The sequence below is a fragment of the Herpailurus yagouaroundi genome, unplaced genomic scaffold (genome assembly GCF_014898765.1).
Source record: "Herpailurus yagouaroundi ecotype Mexico unplaced genomic scaffold, PumYag 100, whole genome shotgun sequence".
NCBI classification, from domain to species: Eukaryota; Metazoa; Chordata; class Mammalia; order Carnivora; family Felidae; genus Herpailurus; species Herpailurus yagouaroundi.
The window spans coordinates 21,053,319-21,061,517 of NW_024412391.1; the positions used below are offsets into that span (position 1 = coordinate 21,053,319).

The 8,199-nt window shown below is 38.4% G+C and overlaps 1 pseudogene; it reads right to left on the bottom strand.

The window, feature by feature from the left end:
- Positions 1 to 1,192: 1,192 nt before the first annotated feature.
- LOC121028071 (60S ribosomal protein L4-like) lies at positions 1,193 to 2,450 on the bottom strand (annotated as a pseudogene).
- Positions 2,451 to 8,199: the final 5,749 nt, after the last annotated feature.

Genomic DNA, 8,199 nt, shown 5'->3' on the forward strand with positions numbered 1-8,199 from the left:
CTTTTGCTGCATCCTGAGGACTTTGGACCACTGTGTTTTCATTTTCACTTATTTCCGTATATCTTTTGATTTCCTCTGATTTTTTGGTTGACCCATTCATTGTTTGGTAGCATGATATTTAACCTCCATGTATTTTTACTCTTTCCAGATCTTTTCTTGTGATAATTTCTAGTTTCATAACATCATGTTCAGAGAAGATGCATGGTATGACATCAATCTTTTTGGCACTTGCAAAGAATCTGTATTCTGCTGTTTTAGGATGGAATGTTCTGAATATATCTGTTAGATCCATCTGATCCAAAGTGTTATTCAGAGCTACTGTTTCCTTTTTGATTTTCTGTTTGGATGATTGATCCATTGAAGAAAGTGGGGTGTTAAAATTCCCTACTATTATTGTATTACTATCAATTACTTCCTTTATGTTTGTTATTATTTGCTTTATATATTTGGGTGCTCCCATGTTGGATGCACAAATATTTATAATTGGTATAGCTTCTTGTTGGACTGTTCCCTTTATTTTTATGTAGTCCCCTTCTTCAACTCTTGTTACAGTCTTTGGTTTAAAATGTAGTTTGTCCAATAGAAGTATTGCTACCCTAGCTTTCTTTTCACTTTCATTTGCATGGTAAGTGCTTTTCCATCTCTTACTTTCAATCTGCATATCTCTTTAGGTCTGAAATGAGTCTCTTGTAGGCAGTATATAGATGGGTCTTGCTTTTTTTTTTTTAATTTTTTTTTTCAACGTTTATTTATTTTTGGGACAGAGACAGACAGAGCATGAACGGGGGAGGGGCAGAGAGAGGGAGACACAGAATCGGAAACAGGCTCCAGGCTCCGAGCCATCAGCCCAGAGCCTGACGCGGGGCTCGAACTCCCGGACCGCGAGATCGTGACCTGGCTGAAGTCGGACGCTTAACCGACTGCGCCACCCAGGCGCCCCAAGGGTCTTGCTTTTTAATCCATTCCATCACCCTATGTCTTTTGATTGGAATGTTTAGTCTATTTATTTATTTATTTATTTATTTATTTATTTATTTATTTATTTTTGTTGTTGTTTTGATTTGGTTTTGGTTTGGGGTTTTTGCTGTTGTTGTTGCTGTTATTGTTGTTTGTTTTTCTTTTGACCAGATCTTTATTCAAAATTAGCTGTTCATAATGATTTGACTTCTACAGAAAAAACAAATGTAAGTTTTTATGCAGCAGGCTTCCTTTCTTCTATGGTGGGTTTCTTTTCAGCAGACTTCTTCTTAGCTGCTGGTTTCTCAGTAGCTGCAGCCTTTTTTCCTACTAAAGGTTTCTTCTCCTTCTTAACACCAACAGCCTTCTTTCCTTTCTTCTCTACCACAGACCTTTCGCCTGGAACACCCTTCTCATCTGATTTGGCTCCTAAGGCTACTGCTGCCTTATCCATCCGGAGTTTGTGATTCTTGGCCGGGCGAAGAATGGTGTTATATGTAGTACATGGTCTTTGCATATGGGTTTAACTTAAATATGATTCTCAGGTTTTCTGCAGACTTCAGGACTCTGTGATGAATCTTCTTGCATGGTACTCAGAGGGCTCTTTGGATCTCTGAGCTTTTCAAGATTCTGCTAAGGTCTGTGTTAAGTGACTTATGCATGGAAGTAGGCAGCCTTACACCAAGTGCCATACAGATCATCTAACTTGCAGAAAGCACTTTCAGTCCAAGTGCAGAAATGTCCTACATGCCCACCAGGAGCAAGTTTCAAAATGTTCAGGTTGCTTGCATTTAGTAATTCCAGGGATGTTTCTGAAGGTCTTGATACTGTTGTCCTCATTATACATGATATAAGGTCCCCTGCACTGGATATGACGACAGTTTTTCATCTTGCCTTTGCCAGCTCTCATTTGCTGAGAGGCATAGACCTTTTTCATATCATTCCAGGCTTTAAGTTTCTTAAGAAGCAAAACAACCTCTTTGATCTTCTTGTAGCCTTCACCTTTATCTTTAACCACCAAAGAAAGTTCAGGAACTTCCTTAGTACAATGACTTTTAGAATGACTAGTGCTGGTAAGGTTGAGGCAGCCAGGGCAGAGCAGATGGCATATCACTTCTGTGTCATGTTTACTCTGAGGTGCCAATGGTGGCCTAATTTGGTTGGTACAAACATGTGGCCCCCATGACACATATTTCCAGAAGCACCCTGGCTGCAACAGTGAGTCCCATGCCTCAAACTCTGGGAATTCAAGCCATGGTTCTGCCAGTACTGGTTTGATGACCTGCTAATTCATTGACAGCATATGACTGTCTGTTGTTTTTGTGCAAGTTGGTGTGAACAAATTTCACAATATCAGGTTTAATAGAAGCCTTGAATACAGCAGGCAAAGTAACATTTTTGCCAGATGACATTCCCTTTTCAGAATACACTGATGTCAATGGGCAAGCAGTTGTCATTCTGAGAAGAGGAGAGGGCCACACTCCTCTCAATACTAAGGCTCCTATAGGAAAAGTGTTTGGTTTATTTAAATTCAAAGTAATTATTGACAGGTGCGTGCTTAAAGTGATTATCGATACGTGTGTGCTTACTGCCATTTTGTTACTTGTGTGGTTGTTTTTGTAGTTCTTCCTTCCTTTCTTCTCTTCCTCCCTATTCTTAGGGTTTGCTGGCTGTCTTTGGTGATATACTTGGATTCCTTCCTCTTTTTTTTTTGCATATCTGTTACTGGATTTGATTTGTAGTTACCACTAGGTTTATATATAACATTTTATGCATATAGCTGTCTATATTGTTGATGGTCACTTAAGTTTGAACCCATTCTTTACTCTCCCCCTCCCCATTTTAGGTATATGGTGCCATAATTTACATCCTTGTGTAAATTCCTTGACTGATTTCTATAGGTTTACTTAATTTTAGTACTTTCGTGTTTCCTACTTTTCTTACTTCTGCTTATGGTCTTTCCTTTTCACTCAGAGTCCTCTTATTTTTAAAACATTTTTTTTAACGTTTATTCATTTTTGAGAGACAGAGAGAAACACTGTGAGCAGGGGAGGGGCAGAGAGAGAGAGGGAGACACAGAATCTGAAGCAGACTCCAAGTTCTGAGCTGTCAGCCCAGAGCCCGATGCTGGGATTGAAGCCATGAACTGTGAGATCATGATCGCTGAGAGTTCTGGTAGCACTAGTTTAGTGGTTATGAATTCCTTTAACTTTTGTTTGTCTGGGAAACTTCTTCTCTCTCCTCTTCTGAATGATATCCTTGCTGAATCAAGTATTTTTGGCTGCAGGTTTTTTCTATCATCACTTTGAGTATATCATGCCACTCCTGTCTGGGCTGCAAAGTTTCTGCTAAAAAATCTGCTGATAGCCTTATGGGGATTCCCTTGTATATAATTATTTTCTTTTCTCTTGCTACTTTTAAAATTCTACCCTTATCACTGCTTTTTACCATTTTAATTACTGTGTGACTTGGTGTGGACCTCCATGGGTTGATTTTACTGGAGGCTTCCTAGATGTGGATTTCTGTTCTCTTGCCCAGCTTTGGGAACTTTTCAACTATTATTTCTTTAAGTAAATTTTCTGCTCCCTTTTCTCTCTCTTCTCTGTCTGGAATCACTTTAATGTGAATTTTGTTACACTTGCTGGTGTTGCTGAGTTCCCCAAGTCTATTTTTACTTACTTATTGTTATTTTTTGTTCTCTTTCTTGTTCAGCTTGATTGATTTCCAATAGTCTCTCCTCCTCAGGTTGCTGATCCATTCTTCTGCTTCTCCCAGTCTACTTTTTATTCCATCTAATGTATTTTTAACTTCACTTCTTAAGTTTTTCATCTCTGATTGGTTCTTTGGTTCTTTTTTTTTTTTATGTTTTCTATCTCTTTGTTGAGGGTCTCACTGAGGTCTTCCACTTTTTTCTCAAGTCCAGTGAGAATCTTTATGACCATTACCTTAAATTCTCTATCAGACATATTACTTACTTCCATTTTGTTTAGCTCTATTGGTGTGATTTTGTCGTATTCTTTCATTTGGGATGTGTTCCTTGTCTCCTCATTTTGTCTAGCTATCTGTGTCTCTTTCTGTGTGTTAGGAAAGTTAGCAGTGTCTCCTACTCTTGAAAGTAGTGGCTTTATGAAGAAGTCCTGTAGTGCCCTACAGTGCAGTGTCCCCTGTTCACCGGAACCTTGTGCTTCCGGGATGTCTCCTGTGTGTGTTGCATGCACCCTATTGTTGTGGACGAGCTGCATTTACCTTTAGTTCAGTCATCTGCAATTGCTCTCTTTGTTGTGGGCAGGGTTTGGTCTCTGTATTGGTAGCTGGCCAATCTTCCCAGAGCTGTTTTCTATTGGCAGTGTCATGGTATAAGGTTTCTTGGCTTCTGGCAATCTACTAGGGCTTTCCCTTCCCTCTTGTTCCTCCCACCTATTTCATTATCATGAAGAAACAAAAAGAGAAGAGAGAAGGACTATTTTTTCTCTGCTTTTCTTTATACATTTCATTCTGAGGCTAGTTGTCTTACACCCAAATTAGAAAATATTGTTGAAGTGATTCTTAGGGATTATGGTCAAGTTTGAAATCTATCTATCCCATTTGAATAAGAGGAAATTTTTGCAGTTCTAGAAGTCTCCAGTTCTCAGTTAACTTGCTGCTAGGCTAGTAACCTTCATAAGGTGAACTGTTGTTGATCAATTTCAGTATAATAATTATAGAAGATCTTCTGGAAATATTTAAGAAAAAGGATAATTTCATTTTATTTTATTCCTGTGCAGTGTGCTAGACACTATATTAGCTTTATGTATAATAGACTTATTGTACCTTCTGTGTTCTTTAGTAATACAACAAAAATTGCATCTTCATAAAGCATTTCATATTACAAAAATAAAAATGTAATTTAAAAAATGACATTAAATACGTTAGGTATAGAAGGCAGTGTTTTGAAGAAACAGTTTTATCTTTGTAAAACTTTCCCCATAATGAAATATTTATATGGTTTGAACATTATAACTTCCATGTCAAGAAACATAGTTAATGAAAGTCAAGTGGAAAAAAATGCAAAGTAATTATTATTCAAAATGTCAGAGTAAATTTATATGCAAAACTAAAATATTTAGGATTAAAATTCATCTTTAAATTGGATTCTAAGTATAAATAAGATTCATATATTATGAACTGCAGTGGGTTAGTAGGGAGAAGTATAAATGATCACAATCTTAGATAATTACCTCAGTAGGGCATACAGTCCTTTTCAGTAACTCAACACTGATACTCCTTTCAATTTTTAAGAAACTATCTTTGATACATTTATGTTGTTTGGTATTTCTAGGGAATCCTGTCACGTTGTTTAGATCTTTATAAGAACTTGGAGATGTCGTTATTAGTAAGAGAACTATATAGCATTAAATTTTTTTTTTTAATTTTTTTTTTAACGTTTATTTATTTTTTTGGGACAGAGAGAGACAGAGCATGAACGGGGGAGGGACAGAGAGAGAGGGAGACACAGAATCGGAAACAGGCTCCAGGCTCTGAGCCATCAGCCCAGAGCCCGACGCGGGGCTCGAACTCACGGACCGCGAGATCGTGACCTGGCTGAAGTCGGACGCTTAACCGACTGCGCCACCCAGGCGCCCCGATATAGCATTAAATTTTAAGCATAAACAATATTCCCAGAACTTCATGAAGATTAGAATCAGGCTTCCCAATAGCCATTCACAGGACTAGACCTGAATGAAACTGTCCTGGGCAACAGTGAGACACTGCAAGTTTGTCTTTGCCATCCAACTTTTTCTTCTTCCCAGGACCCCTACAGACCTGGTTTATTTGAGCCTGTGGCCCCAGAAAGCATCCCACATTGCAGAACTACCACAATTTACCATAGATTCTTGAGCCATACCTCCAGAGCCACCTCGATATAAAACTTCTGCTTTTTCCATGTGTATTTGTGTCTAGAATGGAATTAAGATTTAGGCACACCCAGTTGATTTGCTTTCCGTAGTCTGTAAAAACTAATTTGGCCAAGATACAAATAGGTTTGGTGAGTTTCTGCAGCATTGACCATTTTTTCTGCCACTTGTGCCTTTCTTCTTTTTTTTTTCTTTTGGAAACAGTTTTATTGAGACAGAAGATAAACCATCCCCCTCCCCTTTCTATTCTGATGCCACAAGTTGTAATGAAATATTGGCAATAGGAGGAGCAGTTGGGAATTGTAGTGAATCCCCTGAAGTTTACTTCCAAAGTTACTCAAAATCGTGTTGCACATACATGCCATTCATGAAAACACAATGTGTCCTACTAGAGTGTAAATATGTAATATTCACCCCACTGTATCTTACATTTCTTTTAAGATCACGGTGTCTTGCTTAGTCATCTAATATTTAATACTGGTGTTTTAGAGTAATTCTTCCCAAGAGATTTAAACTATCACTCTTGGGGCACCTGGGTAGCTCAGTTAGTCAAGCATCCGACTTCAGATCAGGCCCATGATCTCACCACTCGTGGGTTTGAGCCCTGCGTCGGCTCTGTGCTAACAGCTCAGAACCTGGAGCCCACTTCAGATTCTGTGTCTCCCTCTCTCTGCCCCTCCCCCACTTCTCTCTCTCTCTCTCTCTCTCAAAAATAAATAAACATTAAAAATTTTTTTTAAATTGTTGCTCTCAATTTTCCTAGTGAAATCGCCTCTCACCATTCCCTATTCAGATGGCTAATTCTCCCACAGAGGCGTTATATAATTACTTGTAATTTTTACTGATGTTTGTTATTAACTGTAGTTTAATATACGACCTATACATTTTTAATAATTATGGTGACTTGCATTTATACTCCGTCGTTCACCTTGAAAGATCCCAAAGCACCTTTCCAAACTATACACTTCTCATATAAATAAATGCCAGGCAACATTAAGGATGATGGAAACAGCCAGTCACACAATTAACATGCTGTTTACCTAACTCCTGAAAAATATAGATGCTTCCCAAGACCCGAGCTAATATCAATCATAGGTGATGCTTCACTGAACACCATGCCACAGGCTGATATCATCTCTGACTATTGACATAAGCCACTTTTTTATTAATTTATTTTTTAATTTACATCCAAGGTAGTTAGCATATAGTGCTATAATGATTTCAGGAATAGATTCCAGTGATTCATCCCCTATGTATAATACCCAGTGCTCATCCCAACAGGTGTCTTCCTTAATGCCACTTACCCATTTAGCCTCTCCCCCACCCCCAGAAACCCTCAGTTTGTTTTCTGTATTTAAGTCTCTTATGTTTTGTCCCCCTCCTTGTTTTTAGATTTTTTTGCTTCCCTTCCCTTATGTTCATCTGTTTTGTATATTGAAGTCCTCATATGGGTGATGTCATATGATATTTGTCTTTCCCTGATTAGCTAATTTCGCTTAGCATAATACCCTGTAGTTCCATCTAGATGCAAATGGCAGGATTTCATTCTTTTTGATTACTAATACTCCATTGTGTGTGTGTGTGCGTGTGCGTGTGTGTGTGTATTGGGGAGACACACCATGGCTTCTTTATCCATTCATCCATCGATGACATTTGGGTTCGTTCCATACTTTAGATATTGTCAATAGTGGCTGCTATAAACATTGGAGTGCATGTGCCCCTTCGAAACAGCACACCTGTATCCCTTAGATAAATACCTAGTAGGCAATTGCTCGGTCATAGGGTAATTCTATTTTTAATTTTTTGAGGAACCTCCATACTGTTTTCCAGAGTGGCTGCACCAGCTTGCATTCCCACCAGCAGTGCAAAAAGAGGTCCTCTTTCTCTACATTGTCACCAACATCTGTTATTGCCTGAGTTATTTATTTAAGCCATTCTGACTGGTGTGAGGTGGTATGTCATTGTGGTTTTAACTTGTATTTAACTTGTATTTCATGATGAGTGATGTTGACCTTTTCTCATGTGTCAGTTGGCCATCTGGATGTCTTCTTTGGAGAAATGTCTATTTATGTCTTTTGCCCATTTCTTCACTGGATAATTTGTTTTTTGAGTGTTGGGTTTGATAAGTTCTTTATAGATTTTGGATACTAACGCTGTATCTGAAGGGTCACTTGCAAATATCTTCTCCATTCTGTTGATTGCCTTTTAGTTTTGCCGATGGTTGCATTCACTGTGCAGAAGCTTTTTATCTTGATGAGGTCCCAGTAGTTCATCTTTTGTTTCCCTTGCCTCTGGAGATGTGTTGAGTAAGAAGTTGCTGTGGCCAAGGTCAAAGAGGTTTTTGCCT